At 39.3% G+C, this 25,900-nt stretch overlaps 1 protein-coding gene and 1 pseudogene across 2 annotated transcripts in view; one reads left to right on the top strand and one right to left on the bottom strand.

The window, feature by feature from the left end:
- GUCY1A2 (guanylate cyclase 1 soluble subunit alpha 2) overlaps positions 1-25,900 on the bottom strand; it is a 344,066-nt gene that overhangs the window by 164,739 nt on the left and 153,427 nt on the right. The gene's annotated exons all lie outside the window — the stretch shown is intronic.
- Positions 18,446-20,891, top strand: LOC116600362 (annotated as a pseudogene).

Genomic DNA, 25,900 nt, shown 5'->3' on the forward strand with positions numbered 1-25,900 from the left:
GGCACAAGGCTGTGGAAGGAGACACAGTGAGTAACATCACTACAAGTCAAGAAACACCAAGACGCGCCAGCAGCCACCAGGAGTCAGAAGACTCAAGGAACAGATCTCTCCCAAACCCTCTGCAGAGACCATGGCCCTACCCATTCTGTGATTTCAGACTCAGACCTTCAGGACTATATAGGAATAAATTGTTTCACATTCTCAAGTCTGTGGTAATTGGTTACAGTAACCGTGAGACACTGCTACATATTGAAACAACCAAATCAGCCAAAAGGATGTTACTGACAGATACAGACTGATTCCCCCTAACAGGAACACGTACACATTTCTGTCAAGGACTCCTGGAACACACTATAAGCCAGACCATATCCTGGGCCACATTAAAAAAAAACCCACCACAATACTCAGGTCACCATTTCAGGGTTGTGAGATCAAGCCCCGTGTCGGGCTCCACGCTCAGTGGGTTTCCTGCTTGAGATTCCTTCCCTGTCACTCACCCCATCCCTGCTCACACACACTAAATAAATACATAATACATAAATAAAATCTTTTTTAAAAAATGTTTTTTAGGGATGCCTGGGTGGCTCAGTTGGTTAAGCCGCTGCCTTCGGCTCAGATCATGATTCCAGCGTCCTGGGATTGAGCCCCACACTGGGCTCCTTGCTCAGCGGGAGCCTGCTTCTCCGTCTGCCTCTGCCTGCCACTCTGTCTGCCTGTGCTCACTCTGACAAATAAATAAATAAAATCTTTAAAAAAAATGTTTTTTAAATTGAAATTTTACATAATATGTTCTACACGGAATAAAAGCAGAAATCATTAGCCGTAAGACATATTTGCAGTGGCCCAAACTGGAAATAATCCAGATGTATTTTAGTGGGTAAATGGTTAAACTAACACAGAATACTATTTAGCAATATTAAGACTATTCTACTGACGTACGCAAAATTGTGGATTAATCTATAGGGAATTATGCTAAGTGAAAAATTGTTCAGTTAATAAAATAGCAGAGTTCTCATTTTCCTGCTTTGCTTATTTTTATCATTCACTTGTTTATGCTTTCTTAGACTATAATTATCCAGGGGAATGAAGTATTTTGAAATAAAACCAATTTTCTCCCAGGAGGTTATTGGTTTTTCAAAATTCCAACCTACTATCTGCATTTGTAATAGCTACAATTTTTTAAAAATTGCAAAATTTGTCTTGATTATCTCTGACAAGACTCCTTCAATGAATATTCTTCTTTAAAAAGGGAATATGGAAATTCTTAAGTACACTAAATATAAAAGAAATTAAAAGCATTCACTTATTTATCTGTTCATCGGTTTTACAAATATTTACTTAGTATCTACGACCTATCAGTACTATGCTACTCACTTTAAATATGCAGGAATTAAGAAGAACATCTTTGCAGTTTTAGTGAATTAAACAGTAAATTCAATAGTAAAGTATATGTATCTGGGGAAATATTAACATCTGAGGTTAATTATGATACTTATTCTGTAGACTCAAATAAGACACAATAAAATTCATACTGTTTATTGATGAAATCAGCAAAAAACAAAAACAAAAACAAACAAACAAAAAACCCTCTGGACATTTTATCCTAGAATAGAAATACTTAGCACACGAATGCTTGCTTTTTCCCTCCATGTGTTGGTATTTACTTTCATTGCTATTCTTGCCATCTCAAAACTTCATTCTACAAATGGATTTGAATTCTGTTTTGATAGATAAGCCAGTAAACCACATAACAAAGTCAATTTAATGTTCCATGATTAGATGCCACTTTTCCTTTTAAATCACAGCAGGATTCACATAATATTTAAAGGAAATAGGTTTATGCTTCATAGTTGAAAGAAGTGCATCAGCAAATGTTTTGGTATTCTGTTGTGCAAATTTTCCAAATGTAAAAGGCTTATGTTCTGTTTTGGGATTCATTTTTTTTTAATTTAACGATTTCACACGATGTGAGGAATATGAAATTGACACATGGTTTTGAAGCCCCAGCGTGCAGAGTCTGCCTTTTCTCCCCAAGAGTGCAAATGATTTTATTTTTCATCACATTCACACAATCAGTAAATCACACACATTCGAGGAATAGCACTGAGTCTTCCTTGCTTTAAAGCCCACAGTGAGCCTCACCTCTGGGGCAAGTCTGTCACCACACTGCCCCTTTCACATCCCATGGGAGATTTTGGTTACATTCCTAGATAACGATTTGATGAAACTACACTTCAGAAAGCTGAAGTAAATTTTTGGAACCACCACTAAAATATTCTGCAAAGATGGGAAATTCTATACTCTCTTTAAGGGAATGGTACAAAAATAATCCTGCACAAAGCACTAACTCGTTGTTACATAGGGGTGAAGGAACCTCCCCATGGTAACACAGCACAAATTAATAAGAATCTGGATTATAAAATATATTAGCATCCTTACCCAGCACACTTAGCATGAGAATATTCTGATAAGGCCTCGGGAAAAAAACAAAACAAAACCCAAAACCGTAACTTCCAATTATTCAATTCTATGTTATTTATGTTCATGATGCGTGTGTGTGTGCATTTATGTTAAAATATTTGCTCTCCCATACCTCACTTCATTCTTATGAATCAGAGGTTGAACAGAAGATCAAGGGTGGAAAAGAAATAGTGTTCTGCATTTTGACTCAGTTGCACTTAACACTGAAAAAGAAATAACTAGGGTTTGTGCTTAGACTCAGGTTGGCAAAAACTGCTGTTACATACGGAGAATTGGGACTGTTGGAAAAGTAGAAATAAGGATATTGGCGTACAGAAGGAATTTCCTAATGCAATAACCGAGCAGTTGCCCAGTATAGAGCGTATATCATGGCAAAACACATAGGGACAGCTGCAGAATCTAGTTTTTGTACAGATTATTAAAACCTTTATATAGAGGATTGCTATCCAGGAGATCTTTCTGAGATGATGACAAGAGGATGACCAAAGAACTAAATTTTAAGTTTTATTTGATTTTCATTAATTTAAACTAAATTGCACATAGCCACATAAGGCTACTAGCTAATGTGTTGGACACCACAGCACTGAAGTAGAATTCATGCCTCTGAGGGGCGCCTGGGTAGCTCAGTGGTTAAGCATCAGCCTTTGGCTCAGGTCATGATCCCAGAGTCCTGGGATCGAGCCCACATCAGGCTCCCTGCTCGGCGGGAAGCCTGCTTCTCCCTCTCTCACTACCCCTGCTTGCGTTCCCTCTCTTGCTGTGCCTCCATCAAATAATAAATAAAATAAAATAAAATAAAAAATTCACGGCTCCGAGATTCAGTCCATCATTTGGTCCATACACCATTTTTCATCTCTTTGTGGGTAAGAAATGGATTGGTATTTGGGTCACAGAGAAGTTTTTGCTTTTAACAAGGTCACACAGAAGGTTTGGGAGAGTATTATGTGTAGGAATTTTACTCAGTGCTAAAGACAGAACTGAGTTTAAAAGAATCAAGGTCTCTATCTTCAAGGAGCTTACACTCTATCAGAAGAGACACATGTTTAAAAAAAGAAGAAAGAATGGACAGGTTACGGAGAGCTGAGGACCCCTCCTGCCACAGAACAAGTAGGTCATGATGAAAACACCCTGCGGAGACAGTGGTGATCTCTTAGGAGAGCAGGTGAGGTTTCCAAGGATGTGCTTACGGACACACACCAGAAAATGGAACAAGCAAATCTAAACAAAGGAAATAAGCAAGCCAACAACAAATGGAGATGTTGAGTTGGATCCCTGAGAGGGGCAGAGAGAAGCTGCCCTCAGAGGCCAGAGGAGAGGGCACTACTCTGGGGACTCTGAGACCTGGGACATGGCTTAGGGATGACACGCTCCAAGCTGAAGCCCCACTCTCAGAGAAGGCTGGCGTGGTCCTCAGTCACAGGCAGCTAACCGCTCCCCATCTAAGGCTCTCCAGACTCCTGACATGAAATGCTCAAGCAAAGGGCAACAGCATGGAAACAATGAACAAAGAGTCAGATCTCCAGGATTCTCAGGTTCAGAGCCTATAGGTACAACATGCGTATAAGTAAGGATACGATCTGAAAGACAAGCACGCCCCTAGAGACTGTAAGGACTGAGCGAGGAGTTAAAAACCCAGTGTAGCTCATGATGGGAATGAGAATAGCATTTACCCCAAACCCTTGTAATGAGACAGAAAATCCCACACACCATGTTGAGCACAATATTTGGCACAAAATAGCCTTCAGTAACTGCTAGGGAACCTCACTGTGATTCTGATCCTGCCTCAAAGGTCCTAAATCAGAACCCCCAGTGTTTGGGCTCAGAAACGGATTTTTTTTTTTTTTAAACAAGACTTAGATGTGATTCTGAAAACTGGTTAGACTTGGGAACTATGGTCTCAAAAGTCATCTTGTCCATCCATCCATCTTGTGCAAGTAAATGAAGAAAAGGACACATGGGGAGGACAGCTTGCGTGAGGGAGCAGACACAGTGGAGAACAGGCAAGGACTCGAACCAGAGCACTCAACATACACGAATAGCCTTGCCGGGGATAGTCAGTGCCAGAAGATGTGTTCTGGATAAAGCAGAAAGGAACGGGACATTCAGGGATGGCTCAAAGCTAGGACATCAAGAAGCCCACAAGTACACTAATCAACGATGAATCACAAGCTGTTTCAACAAACGCTCTAGGCAGTACTTGTTTCGACAACTTTAAGAATGATTTTTCTCCACTTTTGTGACACCATTAAAGACATGAAGGGGCTCGCTTACATTTTTTTCCACTGGGACAGCACCACACTTTACAAGAACAATGTTTGCTTAGTTGTCTAGTTTAGAGATTTGAGTTTTCTGGGTGTACCCTTAATGTCTGCCGTCGGTCTGCTTGACAAAGCCTACTTGTGACCCAGTAATATCTCATAATGATCCCTTGGAATTGTACAAGGTTCAAAGTGTTTCTGCAGACACTGCTGCACTTTGCTGACAGTGGAAGGAGTGCACAATCCAGGTTACTATAATTAGGAAAGCTGAGACCAGGGAGGCCTCAGTCCAGGGATCACACAGTAGGTAGGGAACTCTGACAGGAGCCTGGATGGCCAGACTGATGGTCTTTCCATACATAGCGTGGAGCAATGGATGAAAGGAGTGAGACCTCTGAAATGGAAAATGATAGTTTAGAGCCTAGTTCCACCACTTGCTGGCTGAGTAACCATAGCCAGATCATAAGGCCCCTCAGGGCTATAGCAACCTCATCTGTAAGACAGGAATAATAACAATTCTAATGGAATAGCATTAGGATGAAGTTTAAATGAGGTAATATGCATAAAGAGCCTAGCCTAGTACCCACAGAAGCATGCACTCAGTGATTATTATTTTATTAGTGCTACTCTTGTTATGAAGCATTATGACAATGGTAATGATGATGGGCCTGGAGACACACTACAAATAAGAAATGATAATGCAATTATTTGGAAGAAATTATGATGAGAATACATTTCATGAAGCGATACTGAATAGGCATGGGATATGGGTTAAAATTACATCCCTTTTTTCATTGTAGCATTTTTAGTAACAGTAAAAAAAAAATAGCAAACAACGTAAATGTAATAGATTTCTACTTAAATGAGTTATGTGTCCCATCAACTAAAAAAAAGTGTCACAAATCACACAAAATGCCACCATAGTTAAAATATCACAATGAAGGTTGACTTTACACTGGCAAAATTTCTCAGACATGCATAATCAGTATTTGTCTTTGTTAACATCACCAGGAATGTGACCACCGTGTAAGAATTCCTTGCCTGGATAACAGCATTCAATTGAAGAAGCATGCCTTGGAGGCTGTTTAAGACCGTGAAAAGCACAGATGTTGGCATACAGCAAAGGAAGTGTTCAAGGTAAAGGAAGGCAAGTTCCAAGGCCCAGAGAGAAGAGAGAGCATAGCAGGTTGAGGGCACTCAAGAAGGTCCAGACTGATCACAGCACAGCACTTGGGTCTAGCCAGGTCAAGGCCATGCAAGTGAGTCATGACCACTGGAATGTGAGCCTAGCCATGTGATTCTCCAGTCCTCCCTCTCCGGGCTCCTCAGTAACCATGGAGGACACATGTCCAAGATGGTGGAAGAAGAAGAAGGAGCCTGAGTTTTGAAGTCTCTCTTGCAATCCGGCTGCTCAGATACCTACCCCACCCCAAGACCTCTGATGGGAGCAAGAAATCAATCTTCACTGTGTTAGGGAGTGGGATTTGAAGATTGTCACAGTGCTATTCACCTTGACTAATACACCAAGTCTTGGTAAAAGATCACCCATCTCCGCTCTGTCTGGAGTTACACCACCTTCATTCTATGACCTTGGAGAAAAGAGTCCATGATGGTTCTTTCCCATCCAACCTGATTTTATTCAGGTTGGAGTAAATATCACTCCCTCTTTAAGGTTCTATGCCATAAGTGAATTACAAGAAGAGTCTGGAGATTAATTCATAGTTCAATTTATAATTCTGAATCCAAAGCTTTGCATAAAGGACTAACCTATGGCTGCTGTGATGCTTACCCAACATGGATCATAAATTACCATCAATTTTTGAACTCTTTAAAACAAGATCACATGTGTATCTTTCATTCCAGCGAGATGATATCAAAGCCTTCCAAGTATATGATAAGTAAGTGAAATGAGTTCTTAGATCTGAAGTTTACAGTATATAAATTAAAACATTGTTTGGGAGATATGGAGGGGATAGTTCCTTGAAAAATAAAAATCTCCAGGGCAAACTATGAACTGGAGACTATTTCTTTTTGTTGTTTATTTTGATATTTAAATTTATTCTCTGATTTGATTTTATAGTTATCTAGTTAATATGACCAAGTGTAAGACTGGAGACAGAAGGCGGCTAAGTGATATGCCCCAGGTATGTGGCCAAGGAAACACAGAGATGGGACTAGAACATGGGTGTCCCTGTCTTGGGCATGCTTTTTTCCAGAATCTTCCACTATCACCAGAAACAGGACTTCAAAACACTGCGTGTTTACACATGTGAGGAAAACCCTCAGGAAAATCTCTTATTCAAGGCCCAAGAATCTCTGCATTGTAATGTAATGTTTGTTCAAACATTTTCCTTCTCTTGAGAAGGAGACGGCATGACCAAAATGTCACTCCACGTCTTTAAAATGGAAATAATGGCTGAACCTCTGTAGTAGGATCGCTATTTGGAGGCATACTGGCTAATATTTGCCAAATACCCAGGAAAGTCACTGGCACATAATGGACATTATACATTCATTAAATAACGACCTCCTGGCTCCTAATGGGCTATCTGCAGTCCTTCAACCTTTTTGCTTGTCATCTCCTATTGTCCTATACCCGTGAAGCTTTAATCACAATGAATTACTGACTGAATTGGCTCATGAGCGCTGCTGTAACATGGTATACTGCTGATCTGAGGAGCTTGCACAATAGAAGCTGAGTGTCCCAGAGTTCTGGAACCCAGAACTGCACACCCAAGGCCCTGCCACTCTACACGCCTGTCTCCTAGCTTCTGCTAGAGCCTTGGCTTAGAGTAGCATGACCCTCATCCTTAAGTGGTATCCTCCTAGTCCATATCTGTCTCCAAACTTTTCTATCTTTATGTCCATCTCTGTGTGTATGCCCATCTCTGGGTCCAAACTTTTCTGTGTTTTTAAGGACATCAGTTATACTGAATTAAGGCCACCCTAATGACCTCACTTTAACTCGATTACTTCTGTAAGGACTCCATCTCCAAATACATTCACATTCTGAGGTGCCGGGGGGCGAGGCCTCTAACTCCTCTTTTATGGAGGACACATCTGAACCCATAACACCAACTTCCTAAACAATCTGTTCCCCTAACCACGGGAGTGTTCCGTGACATGTCAGACCAGGTGCTAAGGCTCATTAGTAAAGTGCTCAGAACCAGTAACTCCCTCTACCCATCTCTTATCTCAGCCCCACGATACTTGACTCCTCTTGCCATGTCTACTGCTCTCCGCTGCTGCTACCATCCCCCCACACCGTCTTCTGACTCCTCCTTGCTTATGTCTGTCTTGAGAACAGAATGTAAGATCTATAGTACAGAGACTTCTAAGTGCAATTTCCTGTGTTTTCTACCATATGAAATAGTACGTACCATATAGTGGGCAATCTATAAATATCAACAAAATTATTAAATAAATTGACATGAAAGGAATCAGGCATAAATGGATAAAAATTTCTATTACCTAATGGAAGAATGGACATAAGACACTTTTGGCCTGACTTCACAGATCTCAGGTTTCTCAATAGACTGACTCCCTCTTTTCACTTCCTTTGAACATACCAAAGCATATTAAAATAAGGCAAATAGAAATTTCAAGAAGACGTATCCACTAGTATTCTCCTAGTCTCCCAGTGGCCTAGCTATTTCTTCTGTAGAACAGGAACATTTCAAATATTTTATTAATACAATATTTTGGGTTATATCCAAAAGGCACAAGCTAGCAAGAATTGGGATAAGTAACAAAACTGGACAAATTAAAATGCCAAATTAGTGTGTGTTTATTCGAAAATATTCCTGTTTGTCTCATTTATGTTGACTAAACTATTTTGGTAATTCCCATGTTGCTACTGGGCTACAATGATCTATCACTCAGCTTCCAGCAGAAGGCCAAGTTTGAGGTTCTAAAATAGTATCTTGAAAAGAAAGAAAAGTAGATCCTGTACAAAACATAATTTTCATAACATTGCTGAGCTTTAAGTAGGTGAAGTAAAGCTCCAAGGGGCCTCAGCGAAAATAAAAGCCATCATCTTGAGCTAAAATCTTCACTGTGAACTACATGTGCAAACTAAGGAAAAAAGTAGTGGGTGGGCAAACACCAACACTGGCACCAAGGTCTGGAGATGCAGCTTTCCATTAGCAGCAGGGATGAGGGGCAGAACCTGAGATGCCTGGATTATACCAGAGACCCTCAAAGGGGTTCCAATGGTCCCAGTCTGCCATGGCCCCATGGTCCCTGTGGAAACACACAAACCTTCTCTCATATGGAATACACACTGCATCCAGGCTCCAAGTTCCTCTACACAATAAAATAATGTCAAACAGATGGTAAGAGTCAACAATCACAAAATCTTCAGGGAAACTAACCACTAGAAATGAGACTTGGAAGAAAGAAATGAGCAAATGAAAAATAGACTTAGACCACCCAGGACGTCAGATACTAAAATCTCAGACTTAGTCTTAAGAAACAGGTATGAAATGTTTAAAGAAATAAAGGGTAACATCACAAGCATGCAATGAGAGATGACCAAAACTGACTAGGATGGTATAAAACAAGAAGAAAATATAAGGTTTATAACTGAAAAATACAATGGTTGAAATTTAAACAAAGCCAAAGGGCAGATGGATGAAAGGGAATATGAGATGCCACCCCCAAAAGTCGATAAACTAGAATTGGAATACAGACCTGAAAATTCTGCAACATGTCACATGGAGAGACACAAAGATAGGAAATATAGAAGACAGATCAAGGGATATTTAAGGAAAAAATGTGAAAGATCGAACTAACTCTAGCCAGAGTACCTGGAGGAGAGACTAGAGAAGAAGTAAAGGTAGTATTTGTAGCACTAATGATTGTGAATCTACTGACAAATAGAAAATATCAACCCACATTACCAAGCACAATATACATCCAAAAATTAAAATACAAGGAAATCCAGAACTAGACACTTGTAATGAACCTACAAGATACCCAGCTTTGACAAAGACTATAAGAGTAAAGAGAAATCTGCAAATGAAGGAGACAATAGGAGACAGAGACAATACAATAATATTTCAGATGGACTGAGAAACCATAATCCAAGAATGGTACATTCTTAAAAAGCTATATTCTAAAAATGCTAATGAGATAAACACAAGCCAACAGCATTTATGAACAATAAACTAACACACACACACACACACACACACACACAATATATATATATCAATATTGGGGAGGAAAAAAAGGAAAACAAACCCAGAAGGATGATCCACAATGGAAAAACAGACGGTGAACAAAAAGGAGGTAAATCTAAAAAACTACATGGTCTATGAAATAGAACATGAAATGTTTATAGAAATCGTAGTGTGCTACTTTTGTACAAGCAAGCAAGATGATTTCATTTTTTACTGGATAAGCTTAAGAAACAATGATGTAATGAAAAATGTTTTATAAACCATATAGGTAATTTTAAAAGATAAATTATTATGGATGAGAAAAATAGAGTGGAAAAAATCAAGGCATATAAATTTGCAATCATTGCTACAATTCTTTCTTGTGAAATAAATAGTATATAAATAAATAATCCCCAGGGCATTCTCAGCTTCTTCCTAAGAAACCTACCTCTGTTACTTTGTGGAATAGTTAAGGTTGTGGTCATTTTCCTTTTGCAGAACATGCAGTCTAGACACCATTCCCAGGATCCAATCTCACTGCACACTCTGCATCCTTAGTTCCACCATGCCCCGGACAAAACCAAACCCCTCTGTCCTAAGCACATAGGCTATCCTTATAATTTATTTGCAGACAAAATGTGCTTTTCTCTAATCCTAACAGGCTCAGTCCTATCCTTTCTGAGAGATGCTTTTCAAATGTCACTTTCTCTAGGAAATCGTTCCTGGCCACCAACCCTACCCTCCCAGGTAGAAACAACCTCTCTTGCATCAGAAGCAGAATGGTTTCGCTCAAGCTTCTCGTTTGGAACTTAGCTCATTCTCTCTTACCATGACTCCTGGCGTCTCATCTCCCTATTAGACTCTACGCTTGTTGGAAACAAGATCTTCTTAAGAGTAAACTTTAAAATCAGAGCCTAACATGGGGCTTTACATAGAGTAGGACTTCAATATTCATGGAATGAATAAATGTGTTAATTTATGAAATGAAAACATCTATAAAACTAGGAAAATTTCATGGACAATATGAGAGGGATCAATCACTTGCAAACTATATAGACTGTGTATGTATTTATAAGTATATACCCATTATTATATTTAACTAATAACTAATGGGCCCATAAGATTCTATCTTTATAAGCAAATGGAGACCCTGACCAAATGGTTTAATCTATTATAAACTATGTATTAGAGAAATACCACATTTGGCAAGATCAGGGTCTATTATATACTTTTTCTGTGCTCTTCATGATGTGAAAAACATCTGCTGTAAAATAATTTAAAATGAGCTACTGAATCCATAAGGCTGGAAAAATAAGACAGCATAAGCTAGTTAAGAAATTATTCCTCCTAACATGAACAGACATTTCTGCAAAGAAGACATCTGGATGGCCAACAGACCCAAGAAAAAGTGCTCCACATCACTCAGTATCAGGGAAATACAAATCAAAACCACAATGAGATACCACCTCACACCAGTCAGAATGGCTAAACTTAACAAGTCAGGAAATGACAGATGCTGGTGAAGATGCAGAGAAAGCGGAACCCTCCAACATTGTTGGTAGGAATGCAAGCTGGTGAGCCACTCTGGAAAACAGCATGGAGGTTCCTCAAAAAGTTGAAAATACAGCTACCCTACAACCCCGCAATTACACTACTGGGTATTTACCCCAAAGATACAAATGTAGAGATCCAATAGGGCACATGCATCCGAATGTTTATAGCAGCAATGTCCACAACAGCCAAACTATGGAAAGAGCCTCAATGTTCATCAACAGGTGAATGAGTAAAGAAGATGTGGTATGTATACACAATGGAATACTATGCAGCCACCAGTAAACCCGAGATTTTGCCATCTGCAGTGATGGAATGGAACTAGAGGGTTTTATGCTGAGCGAAATAAGTCAATCAGAGAAAGAAAATTATCATATGATCTCACTGATATCGGGAATTTGGAGAAATAAGACAGAGGATCACAGGGGAAGGGAGGGAAAAAAGAAATAAGATGGAACCAGAGAGGGAGAGAAACCATAAGAGACTCTTAACCTGGGACGTCTGGGTGGCTCAATTATTTGGGCGACTGCCTTTGGCTCAGGTCATGATCCTGGAGTGTCAGGATCGAGTCCCGCATCGGACTCCCAACTCAGAGGGGAGTCTGCTTCTCCCTCTGACTCTTCCCCCTGTTGTGCTCTCTCGTTTTCTCTCTTTCAAATAAATAAATAAAATCTTGGGGAGAAAAAAGAGAGAGAGAGGGACTTTTAATCTTAGGAAACAAACCAAGGGTTGCTGAAGGGGGCACAGTAGGAGGGATGGGGTATCTGGGTGATGGACATTGGGGAAGGTATGTGTAATGGTGAGATAGATAGATAGATAGATAGATAGATAGATAGATAGATAGATAAATCATTTCTTCTGTGGTGAAATTGAGACCATCATACATTGCTAGTGGGAATGTGAAATGGTGCAGCTACCATGGAAAACCACCCAGGCAGTTCTCCAAATGCATAAGTAGAGGTCCTTATGACCCAGTGATTCTACCCCTAGGCAGAGACCCAAGAGAACAGAAAACATGTCTACACAAAAACCTGTACACAAATGCTCACAGCAGCATTATTAATCACTGTCAAAATATGGAAACCACACAAATGTCCATCAACCGGAGAATGGATAAACAAAATGAGGGCTTACCATACAAAGGAATATTATTTAGCCCTAAAAAGGAACAAAGTGCTGATACCCACCACAACATGGACTAACCTCAAAAAACAGTAAGCTGACTACGGAAACCAGGCACAAGGGCCACATATTGTATAAATCCCTTTACAATCTGTAGTGCTGGCCAGTAGAGTCACAGTTTCCAGGTGCTGGGTGGCTTTGGGAACTGATTTTGGTGGGCATGAAGGACCTTTCTGAGGGTCACAGGGATGTTGTAAAACTAGATTTTGCTGGTGTTTCATAACCTTGAAAATAAATTTAAAATCACTGAGTAGTGAAGAGGAAGAAGAAAGAAAACAGGAGGAGGAGAAGGAAATCACTCCTTCAATCGTGCCCACACACGTGGAGACTCATGTATCTGAGAATAGCATTTTACCTCTCATCTGCAACAACAATGACAGTCTTGGTAATGAAAGAAATAAAGTGTTATTGATCATGTTATTTATTTTCCTGGGTCACACGCCATCAGGTCTACTCTAGTGGTAGAAGAAAACTCTTGGAAAAGTAAGACAGAGACAAAGATCACAGTCAGGCTCTGTAACACTTCTGATAGTGCTCTTGTGATGGATCTGTACAGTAAGAATTTCTATGAAATAGAAATGTCTAAATAGATAATTCTAGCTCAAGAGAGACTCTATGTCCTTTTCAGTTGGCTAGCACTCAGAGAAATACATATTAGCCATAAGGTATCTTGTCCAGAAGGCAAATAGACTGCACTGTTATGGACATGTCCAGTGCCTGAAGTGGGTGATGAACAACCCTGAAGGTGAGCTCTATTACCGAAAAAGACAAGAATTTTCAATGATAAGCATAACACACACACACACACACACACACACACACGACATTTGCTAATTATCAACCTGATTTGACGATACTTTTGTTATCCTACTTTGGCAATAACAAATTAAACATGGTTCTATCTTCCTAAGGCTGTTAATAAAGAACCCTGTCATAAATTTCCTTTAAAGAGATATTCTTAGGTTGATGTACAGCAAAATATGACAGAAGTTTCAGAACGATTCAGCTATTTCCCTACATCAAGGGAAAAAATTAAATGTAGGGAAAGTTTTGAGAAAAATGCCTTTCTGTCCTTATTTTTCAGAAAAACTTCTAGTAGAAAATGAATTCGAGTTTTAACTGAAGTGGTAATAGTAAGCCCAATATTTTATATTCATAATTTTCCCATTTGATCAAGTGATTCACTAATTATAATATTTCATAGATTCACATTGGCTTTATAGTCCCATACCTTCACGTATAAGAGATTATCTTCAGTCTGTTAAATATGGCAGAATCTCTGTTCTTTCCAAGCCTTCTGAACTTATGATCTGCTCTGGCTGGAGCACCCCACACTGCCTTCTCTCCAATGCCCACACACACGCTCACCTCTGCTGCTTCCCTCAGCCATCCTTCTCCATCGCTACCGTCCGTTACTCGGCTGACTTCCTTTTCCTACTTCAGATCTCAAATGCCTCAAGATGTCTTCTTCTGGATCTCCCATATAAATTACATGTATCTTTTATAAAGTCCCAAAGAATCCTCTGTTTCTCTTTTCATCATACTTGAGCTATAACTATTATTAATCTTCCCAATGAGATTAGAAGTTCCATGTGGATAGGGACCATATCGCTTTTGACTAGTTGTTTTTTATACTTTAGCCACAAAGATATTGTTTGGTATTCAGCACATGCTTAGTAAGTACTAGATGAATAAATGCAACTAAATATATACTTTATGTATATTCTAGATGTATTTTGTATTTTTAACCTATATTGTAGTCTTTAGATGGGGTCTATGTTTTGACCTGAGTGTCTTTAATAGTACCCATCAAAGAGCACACATTTAATACAGATTAACATCATTCTGTTTTTTTAAAACTTTTCAAAGCAGAAGTATCAGAAGTGTAAAAACTTTTCAAAGCACTTCTTCAAAGTGCACATCCTGCTACATCTCACTTTTTCCTAGAAAATTCCTCTTGCTGTTTAATATACATTTGTGTTATACAATGTATAACATATACCTACCTGTGTACAAATATGTATGCAAACAAGCAAAACAAACCTTTCCATTACAAGTTTACTCTATTTCCTGTTATCCGATGTACAAATCCAATCATCTAAGCTACTGTGTTGGCCATTCTAAATGTGTTCTCTCCAGAATCATTCACTAACCTTCTGTACCTTGCTCTGTGCCCCAGGAGGCTAAGTTATATGCACTCCATCAGTTAGTTCTACAGTTGCACTCTGGTTTCCAGTTGGGTTTGGCCAATGGTAACCACCAGGAGGGGAGTAAGAGAGGAGAAAAAGTGTAGATTATCTATTCTTCTGGTCTGCTCCATGCTGATGTGTGGTCTGGCAGTTGTTGTACCCTTCCTGTAGTGGGCTCCTCCTGCAGTTGAAGCTCCCCCAAGACACTTTTCCATTCCTTCCTCCATCAAGATTAGGAAAGTCAATGGTTGGCACCACTGCTAGTCATTGGACACTTCACCATCTCTTATTGGTTCTCTTGACTCTCCCACAACTCTGTAAGTACTCCTTCTATCAGAAAGGCTTGTCCATTATCTCAGTTGAGTGTCATTAAGTTTCCACTGCACCCTTGACTGACAGATCCCATGCATAAAGACCATCACATAGTCCCTCCTTGAAACAATGTTGTGGAATGGACAGAGCACTGCCCTGCTTGTGAAACCAAATACAACTCTGCAATCTTGACTCCAAGACTCTACAAATGGCGCAACATTCATCACTACTTGTTCTTGCCCAGTGGTTCTCCAGCTGAGGACTGGTCAGTGTGGTGTACCAAAGGACAAAGAAGTACCATCAATCTCTGTGGGTTAACTAGTTCGAGTAGTTAGTTTTCATATGGAGTTCTAGGAGTCTCTAGAGCTGGGCTTCTCAAATTCCACTGTGGAACCTACCTCTCTTGTACCTGTTAGAAAGCAGACTCTGACTCACTGAGTCCTTAGAGGTTTAAGACTCCTCATTCCTCACTAGCTTCTAAGGTTCTGTGTTTCCAACCAGCTGCTGCTGCTCCTGCCGCTTCTAGACCACATTCTGAGGGTCAATTCCCTTCAGTGTCCATGGTTATGACTCCAGTGGGTCTCAGAAGGATGGGGGAGCCTGGGAGAAAGGACTTCTTCCCCTAATACCTTTACTTTCAACTCTTTTACATAGTAGGTTTCCAAATAAGATTTCATTCTGGAAGGGGGAGTGACTCTTATTCTTTAAATATTTATGAACTACTACAATACTGGCCTGATGCTCACTTTGCAAGTGACGTCAAGAGGTGATTTACTCAAAGTCATAGCTAACTGGTGACAGACACTCCACTGGAAATTAGGTCCTGACAGTACAGCCAGTTAGTCTTACCACTTTACTGACTGATTTTTTTTTTCTTCTCTTTTTCTTATTTCTATTTTTGAATGTTATGGTGCTTTAAAAATTGTGAGAAAAATCTATTCATTGTTTACATGGGTTGTTGAGTCCCAGTATGACTAGACCCATCTGGGGGCACTGAGTACTTTCCAGGGAAAGGAGTGTAGCACTGAGTCACCATCTTATAATCCTGTCAGAGGGCACTCAAGGGAACTACCTTCTTATAAGGGTGGATATTGGTCTAGGTAATGTTTGCAAATGCAAAGAAAAATATAGCGTTTATGTTTCAAATTTGGCTGACCTTATTTTTCCTCTGTGGACATAAATATTTTTAGGCTCAGGACCCCATGTTGTCTGCTATTCTGCTTTGATTCTCTAAAACTTGTGCTTTCCTGAAAACAGAGGAACGGGTGGGGTGCCTGGGTGGCTCAGTGAGTTAAATTCTCTGCCTTCGCCCCAGGTCATGATCTCAGGGTCCTGGGATCGAGCCCCGCATCAGGCTCTCTGCTCAGCAGAAAGCCTGCTTCCTCCTCTCTCTGCCTGCCTCTCTGTCTACCTGTGATCTCTGTCAAATAAATTAAAAAAAAAAAAAAAACAGGAACAGGAAACATTTTCAAAGGGTTTCTTTCTAACTTTTTACATAATATATGTTTTTTTGTATTAGGAATATGTGCAAAACCCAAGGAATATTTATCACCAGAGAAATTCAATAGTTTGTATTATCAATATTTATTCATAATTCATCTTCAATTTGGCCATTTTCAATAGATACCAAAATTGAAATTCTATTCTGATCTGAAGCCCTGACATGGCTGGTTTTATGCTTTTCATCCACTAACTGTGACTCACCACTCTTGATTAATAACCCTTCAAAATATTTACATTCTGTTTCTTGTGTCTCATTACCAGTATTTACAAGCTTGAAATCCACTTTCAAACCCATGGCTAAAGCAGGAACATGAAAACCAAGCTTGGACTTTTTTTGATCTTTTGCAGTATCGTGACTATGTCAGAACACATTCTCAATAAAAATAAACCATGTTTTGCTTACTATCCTGCCACCCAGCAAAGGCTGTAATGTCTTTCTGTGAATGGGCCTGCCAGGACTGAGGTGACAGGGCTTGCTATGCTACAAAGGATAAGCTGGAGGACATTATCCAGAACAGCACCTTCGTCTTCTCTAAATGATGCAATCACAGCATCTTTCTGCCTGAGCCTTTCAAATGAGTGAACTTTATGACACTATCTTTCAAGTTACCTTTCAGGTAGGCGTGCCAAGAAAAAAGGTTTCATAGAAGGAAAAGAAGAGACAATCTTGGCCATCAGGCAGTTCATCTGTATTCACGGTCCTATCTCCCTCCATCTCTACATGTCCACCTTCCACCCATCTTCCGAGCTGGAGTTACTTCTTCCCCTAACGGCTCCCAATCCCGGCTGCACCTTACCGTCTCCTAGAGAGACATTCAGGGGTCAGTGTCTGGGGTCCGGTCCCCACCACACCAAGGACCTGAGCGAGCAGCTCGCTTGTGTTTCATGGAGGTGATGTTCTCTTCTCACTTACAAGAGCCAAACAAAACACACACAACACAACAAAACAAAACAAAACACAATGACAACAACAAAAACTTAAGGCAGATGTTTTCTCAAATACGGTCTCTATTGCCCCACAACAAATCAGCCCCTGAGTCCTTAGGGTGTTGGTCTCCCTTATCTCTTGGGATGGCTTTAATATTTGGCACGTGGTATTTCTTTACTATTTACTTGAAGGAAGATAAACAGATCTAAGCCTTAGCACCAGAGAAATACATGCTATGTAGATTGTCTCTGCTTTCCCGGAAGACTATTTACATGCTGGTTGAAATCCACTCCCATACTGGGAGTTAGAGCGCAGGTTACCAGAAGGGCACGTTATCTGTGTTCCTGGTGCACAGCAGACATCTATCAGCACTTATGCCTTTTCTATTAAAGAGATCTCATACTAATCCACTAGACAGAAAAAAAGAAGCAGCTCAGCATATTTGGGGCAGCCAGAGATGCTTCTTAATGAGGTCACAGTTATGCTTAAAAGACGAGGAGGCAGAATTAGAAAATTGCCATTGTATCACAGCCAACTAATAATGGATATAGGAGAGCATCATTAATGAATTCAAATCCACTGAGCAAAAGTTTGTTGGAGAACAGGATATGTTCACATGGTGCAGAGTGTCACCCCACAAAACACTGGTTAATTACCAAGTAAAAGTTACCTTTACAATGGAGAGATCTAGCAGCCAAAGCTTTAATCAAGTGATCTAAGTTAATAGTACAAAGAATGGGATAAACCGGTATTACGGGCCTCCTGGTGTGATACAATAGGAAGTACGCAGTATCGCCTAGCCAGTATTTCTTACCCTGAAAAAAGAGAGAGCGCAAGAGAGACAAGCCAAGTAACAGACTCTAAAGGACAGAGAACACAATGACGGTGACCAGAGGGGAGGTGGGTGAGGGGGATGGAGGAACAGGTGGTGGGGATGAAGGAGTGATGTGTGGGTTGGAATAGAATGTAAGTACTGAGTCACTGTATTGTACACCTCAGCTTCACTTTACATCGTATGTCAATTATAGTGGAATTAAAATAAAAATAATTTTAAATAACAACAACAACAACAACAACAACAACAACAAAATGGGTTCTTTGGTTTTAATATACTCAGGTAATGCTGTGAAAGCATTTTAACTGGTCTTAAAAAAAAAAAACTTGATGTGATAATTAAAAACAACCAACCAAAAACCACCTTTAACCTAATCCTATTCATGAGGAAACAAGAAAAATTTGGATCACGGAACTTCTGAAAGTGTGTTATAGTCATAAGGTTCTTTTTTATTTTTTTTAAGATTCTATTTATTTATTTGAGAGCAAGTGAGAGAGAGAATGAGCAGAAGGAGGAGGAGAGGGAGAAGCAGGCTCCCCACTGAGCAGGGAGCCTGATGTGGGGCTCGATCCCAGGACCCCAGGATCATGACCCGAGCCGAAGGCAGCCACTTAACTGACTGAGCCACCCGGGCGTCCCCACGCAGTCTGTTTAGAATAAAGGTGGCTAAAAAAACACAAAAACCAAATATGACATATAATGCTCAATTGGATTCTAGGGGAAATAAATAAAATTTGGAGGACAACTAGGGAAATTTGAATATAAACTCTATTTTAAATAATATACTTTCCAAGTTAAACTTTGGGGGTTTGACAATGGTATTGTGACTGTGTAGGTGAAACTTGGCTCTAGGAGAGAGATGCTAAAATCCTAGGGATTGGGTGGTGGGACTGAAACTCAAATACTAAAGAAGTAAAACTCTATTTGCAGACGACACGATATCACATAATGGAAAACCCTGACGATTCCATCTCCAAACTGTCAAAACTAAAAAACAAATTCAGTCAAGTTGCAGGATACAAAAATCAATGCACAAAAATCTGTGTGTTTCTTTACACTAGTAATGAATTATTGAGAAGAGAAATTAAAGGGCGCCTGGATGGCTCAGTGGGTTAAAGTCTCTGCCTTAGGTTGGGGTCATGATCTCAGGGTCCTGGGATCCAGCCCCGCATCGGGCTCTCTGCACAGCAGGGAGCCTGCTTCCTCCTCTCTCTCTGCCTGCTTGTGATCCCCCTGTCAAATAAATAAATAAAATCTTAAAAAAAAAAGAAAACAAAAGAGAAATTAAGAAAACAGTCTGATTTACTATTGCAATAAAAAAGAATGAAATACCAAGGAATACATTGAACCAAGAAGGTGAAAAGCCTGTATATTAAAAAACTACCAGACATTAAAGAAAGAAATTAAAGAGGACGCAAATAGGAAGATATTCCATGGTAACGGACTGGAAAAATTAATATTGTTAAAATGTCCATACTACCCAAAGCAATCTACAAATTCAGTGCAACCCCTGTCAACATTCCAATGGTATTTTTCACAGAAATAAGACAAACAATCCTAAAAATTGTATGGATGCCAAAAAGACCCAAAGAGCCAAAGTAATCGTGAGAAGGAAGAACAAAACTGGACGCACTATGCTCCTATTTCAAACTATTATATATATTATGAAACCATAGTATTCAGAGCTGGTGGCATAGGGCAGGGCTCTTAGACCAAGCAGCTTGGGTGCAGGTAATCAGCTCCCTTCCCCACTCCGTCCTTCCTCACCTCCTCCAGGTTCTTGGGAGGACCACGGAGCATCAGACCCGAAGCGGGCGCCTTGTCTTGGACTGCCCCACCCTTCTCCTCTACCTTCTGGGTCTCCTGTGCCCAGACAGCCCTGAAGGGCAAGGTCGGGGGCTGGACTGGACTCTATCCCAGCATCTTTGTGTTAAAATCTCCCAGGTTTCTCATGGTTCTGTTTCTTTTCCAAGACTGGGTTTTGTTTTGTTTAATATTTTATGTATTTATTTGACAATGAGAGAGCACAAGTAGGCCGAGAGGCAGGCAGAGGGAGAGGGAGAAGCAGGCTCCCCGCTGAGCAGAGAACCTGATGCAGGGCTCGATCTCAGGACCCTGAGATGATGACCTGAGCCAAAGGCAGATGCATAACCTGCTGAGCCACCCAGGCACCCCACCAAGACTGGGTTTTGAGGTTTATGTCTTGCATGGTCTGCCAGACACAGAGGAACTGGAGCAGATGATGAAGGGAGAGATGCAGGTTCCAGAAAACCCTCACTCTAAGGACTGTCTCATAGACAGTGTTGACAGGATAGTAATAAGGAGAAGACTCCTACAGAAAGGTCATCAAAACAGAAAGCAGCTCTCTAGTCTTTGCCAACTTGTACCTAACTGGATCAGACAATTATGCCCATTTTGTTAATGGGAACTTCTGTGCTTGCAAAAGGAAGACCACCAAATCCCACTGAATTTCTAGCATTGTATCTTTTTTTAAAAAAAATAAGGCACAGAAACAAGATGGGATGAGGAGGAAGACAAACCATAAGAGACTCTAATCTCACAAAACAAACTGAGGGTTGCTGGGGGGAGTGGGTATAGAGAGGGTGGTGGGGTTACGGACATTGGGGAGGGTGTGTGCTACGGTGAGCACTGTGAAGTGTGTAAGCTTGATGACTCACAGACCTGTACCCCTGGGGCAAATGATATATTATACGTCAATAAAAATTATTAAAAACAATAAAAACAAGGCACAGTTTGAAGATCGAAACTGACTTACTGGTAAGAATGGAAAAATTTGGTTCCTACTGTAGATTTACATGAATAAGAGGCAGCTTTCATTACCATGAGTTTTCCCTTTTTTGGAAGTATAAACCTTTCAGGACAATAGGACTTATCTACAGAACTGCAGAAGAATACATAGTTTCCTTATTTTCATTTAATCACCATACTTACTTAATGAGTGTATTCTGTATGATTTTTTCTTCTCAGATTGTCTTTAATTTTGTTTTTAAAATGACCTCCAAAATAAACTGTTAAAATGCCTTTTTTAGAAAGCCATAGTAATTAAAACAGTGGGTCTTGGCATAAAAACAGACATGTAAATCAATGGAACAGAAAATAGCCCAGAAATATACTCACACATACATGGTCAATTAATTTGATGACAAAGAAGCCAAGCACGTACAATGTGGAAAGGACAGTCTTTTAAAAAATGGTTCTGGGAAAACTGGACAGCCACATGCAGAAGAATAAAACTGGACCATTACTTTATGTGATACCCACAAGTTAACTCAAACACTTGAACTTAAGACCTGAAACTGTAAAATTCACAGAAGAAAACATGGGAGGTAAGTTCCTTGACACAGCTCTTGGCCATGCTGTTCTGGCAATGCCCCCAAAAGCAACAAAAGCAAAAATAATCAAGTGGAACTACATCAAACTAAAAAGATTGTGCACAGCAAAAGAGATCACCACCAAAATGACAAGGCGACCTACTAAATGAGAGAAAACAAGTGCATAACAGTTATCTGATGAGGGGCCAATATCCAAAATTTATGAAGAACTCATAAGAGTCAATAGCAAAGCAAAACAAAACAAAACAACCTGATTAAAAAATGGGCAGAAGATCTGAAGAGAAACTTTCCAAAGATCTACATATAACCAATAGGTACATGAGAGGTGCCCCAAAACAGCAGTTATCAGGGAAATGCAAATCCAAACCCGGAGCTATCACATCTGTTAGGCTAGGACCAAAAACACAAGAAGCAACAGGTGTTGATGAGAATATGGAGAAAAAGGAAACTTCATTTACTGTTGGTAGAAACGACCACTATGGAAAACAGTATGGGGGTGCCTCAAAAAATTAAAATAGAACTAGTAATTCCACGTCTGAATATCTATCTGAAGAATATGAAATCACTAACTCAAAAGACGAACGCATCCCCGTGTTCATCACAGCACATTCATAACGCTCACATAGGGAAACAATCCAAGTGTCCATCCACGGATGCAAGAGAGATGCGGTGAGCGTATACACGAATATATATTTAACTCAACCACTAACAACAGAAATCCTGCCATTTGTGACAACGTGTATGGATCCCAAAGGCATTAGGGTAAGAGAAAATTCAGAAAAAGACAAATACCGTATGATCTTTCTTCCATGGGCAATCTTAAAGCAAGAGCACCAAGCTCATAAACACCGAGAATGGACAGGTATTCACAAGAGGTGGGGTGTGCAAAGAAGTGGAAGAGATGGTGAATTGTTTTTTGTTTTAGTTTAAATAAATCAAATGACAATTTAAAAAATAATAAAAAGACCCTATATAATCTCACCCTATGTAACACCTAATCAGGTGTTCAACACAGTCAGCCCATAACAGACACAGCAGGAAAATATAAAAATTGGCCTAATATACATGTCTAATATACATTTTCTTAAATTCTACATGAGTGGAATCATATGGTATTTGTTTTCATCTGACAGACTGATTTCACTTAGTATTACACTCCCTGGCTCCATGCATGTTGTTACAAATGACAAAGATTTCATTCTTTCTTATGACTGAGTAATACAACAGACTATTACTCAGCCATATAATATTATGGAGTATTTTAGTATTAGGAGTATTATGGAGTATTTTAGTATTAGGAGTATTTTACTCCTAGTGTCACAGTATTAATACTCCCATTAGCTATGATTAAAAAGGAATTAGAAACAAAATAAAAACTGCATTTATTAAGATAAGAAAATATTTTAAGAAGAAAAAATTATTTTGACATACAACAAATTTTTAAATGCTATCATATAAACCAGAGATTGGAAAAAATGACTCTAATTACATGAGAAACCCCTAGCTACATGTAAATTACAAATACAGGTAAAATGGTATTACTTTCCTGACACCAAGCATTCATTGTTTTGTGAAATCGATACTCACGATGGCTCATTAAAAAATAGTACAGTGTTAACAATCAGTAAATCGAGATATCAAAACTGCATTTTGCTAGTTTCCAACTTTTAAAAAAGCCTAAAGCTTTCTAATAAAAAATGGAAAAAAGTTTCAGATTTTGAGTTAGAGTATTAATGTCTTGGCAGAATCTGGCACATAGTAAATTCACACTAAATGACTGTTAAATACTAATTTTAAAAAACAGTTAAAGGAACCAGTCCTCAATTTGTGTTGTTGCAAAGATTCTAGGACGGTTAAGACACATTAAGGAGGTATTCAGGGGAAGTGTTTTGGGTCAACTTCCCAGACAGTCTAATGTTTTCAATAGCTTCAATGATCTTAAACACTATACATCACACTTGTTCATACTCTTTGCTCCTTCTACTGCCAATACCTACTGAGCACCTAATCATTTTGTATTTCCCTGAAATAGAGAATGAAACAAATGACATATAAAACAACTCGAAGATATAACACAGGACATCTTAGGTGAAATAAAGAGAGAATTCAATCTTCAGACAGAAATGGCACACAATGTATCAGAGAAAAAGCTCATTAAACTTCAAGATCGAATACAAAATTCTTGGGCACTTGAGCAGTGAAAGAAAGCCAGCCATTCAAGGATCAAAACCAGGCTTGTTTCAAACATCCCTGCTAAGAATTAGATGCAAGGGGAAAAAATTCCTTAGGTGAAAAAAATGTGACTCAGGTTATTTTGCCCAGAATAATTTGTTTGACTTTTTGTTCTGGGTAGAAATACTCTTTACAAAAACCACAATGGCATGGCACATACATATATGCATGTATATAATTTATGTTTATAAATATATATTTAAGTGTATAAAATATAAATCAATAATATTTATACCTATACAATGTTTTACATATAATCTCTATAGCCCTATATATGTATGTATAAGATAAAGTGAAGATGATTATAACACTTTCACCACAAGGTAGTTATATCAATGTCTGGCTCTAAGGAAATGCTTAATTAATAGTCATTCTTAATTTGTTATTATGTAGGATGATTAGGAACCACACACATGTAACTCCAATAAGGCAAAATATTTAAAAAGCCAAGAGAGCTCTGGGGACCCAAAGGAAGGGCAGAGCATTTCAGCGGAGCCCCATCAATGGAGGTATGATCAAGAGGTGAGGTTTCCTTCCAGATTCCCTTTGTAAATTTCAGTGGCCCAAAGACAGACGAGCTGTTAATTAAACATTGGAGTCTGTGGAAGAAGAGCCCTAGAAAAATTTGGAAGATCTATAAATCCATTTTATTTTCTTCCTTTTTTCAGGAAATGTGTCTGTTTTTCAAGAAATAAGAGGCTAAAGGAAAGGAAAGGCAGAACAATGTAGAGCACATTTTCAAAGACACGAAAAGAAATAAACACTTTTTGAAAATGAGAAATGCCACCAATTTATTAAAAGGCGAGGCAAGAACATGATAAATGACTCTAGAAAATTACAGACTTTCAGCAATACCTTTTAACTCTGTCTCTGTGAAGGTCAGCTCTAATTACCAGAACAGCAGCCGCTGCTGTAAGATTGCAGGAAACCACAACAAAATAGGGAAGGATCCGGACGCTGATCACTTGAACTAATTAAGTACATTCAATCCTGTAGTCCCACTGCAATGGTGTTTACCGCACAGATATTTCGAAACGAGCTGAGGGCATCAGCTCTACAATCAGACTGGGAAGGCAGGGAAGCCTGGTGAGAACCACACCGCCAGTTTTCTTCCAGTCATTAGATTCTGTTCTCATGATGAGGCAGAAGGAGATAAACGAACAGAACGTACGCCAATATAAATAGGTGGCAAGGCATTTCACGAGAAGGAAAAAAAAAAAAACAAAAAACAAGAGTTCCAACAGCAAGCAAAGAACCAGTATGTGCATATGATGAATGTGAAATAATTTACTTTTGAAAAGCATATAAAGATATTGTTAAAGGAGTATTATTCTCCTTAAAGTAATACAACGTAACATAAACATGATAGGCAGTCACTCAAGCAACACTGAACTGAGAACCTGTGCGTGTGTGCCTGGCAGTGAGCCAAGAAATGCGTTTGGTGGAGGGCAGAGCTCAAAACCCATTGTAAAAAACTGTTATGGGTAAGTGTCGTCCTTCTTTGTAAGTGCATATAATTTGGGAAGCACCCTAAAGTGATTCTGAGCTACACCTAGAATAAAGTAGGTGACTGACTTGAATAATATAATTTTGGTTATAAGCCACATATGATTAAAGAGTACTAAGAGGGCTTACTCATGTCATTTGCACACTGGATTTGATAAAAATTTCAAGAGGAAAACTCAAAAATTCTTTTGTAACATCACCATTCTTGAAAAAGCACGTTGCCTGCTGTGCTCTGAAAGATGCCTACGTGCTTGTTTGGTCATTTATGGAAAATTCCACTTTCGTGCTGTGCTCCACCTTGCATGTGTATAGAAACTTAACTTAACCAATGTCAAGTACTGTCTGCAACTGTTTTTGACTTGGAAATATGTCTAGGAGGAAAACTTGTATTTTGAACCTTATGGAGAA

Source organism: Mustela erminea, chromosome 9 (assembly GCF_009829155.1).
Source record: "Mustela erminea isolate mMusErm1 chromosome 9, mMusErm1.Pri, whole genome shotgun sequence".
Taxonomy (NCBI): domain Eukaryota; kingdom Metazoa; phylum Chordata; class Mammalia; order Carnivora; family Mustelidae; genus Mustela; species Mustela erminea.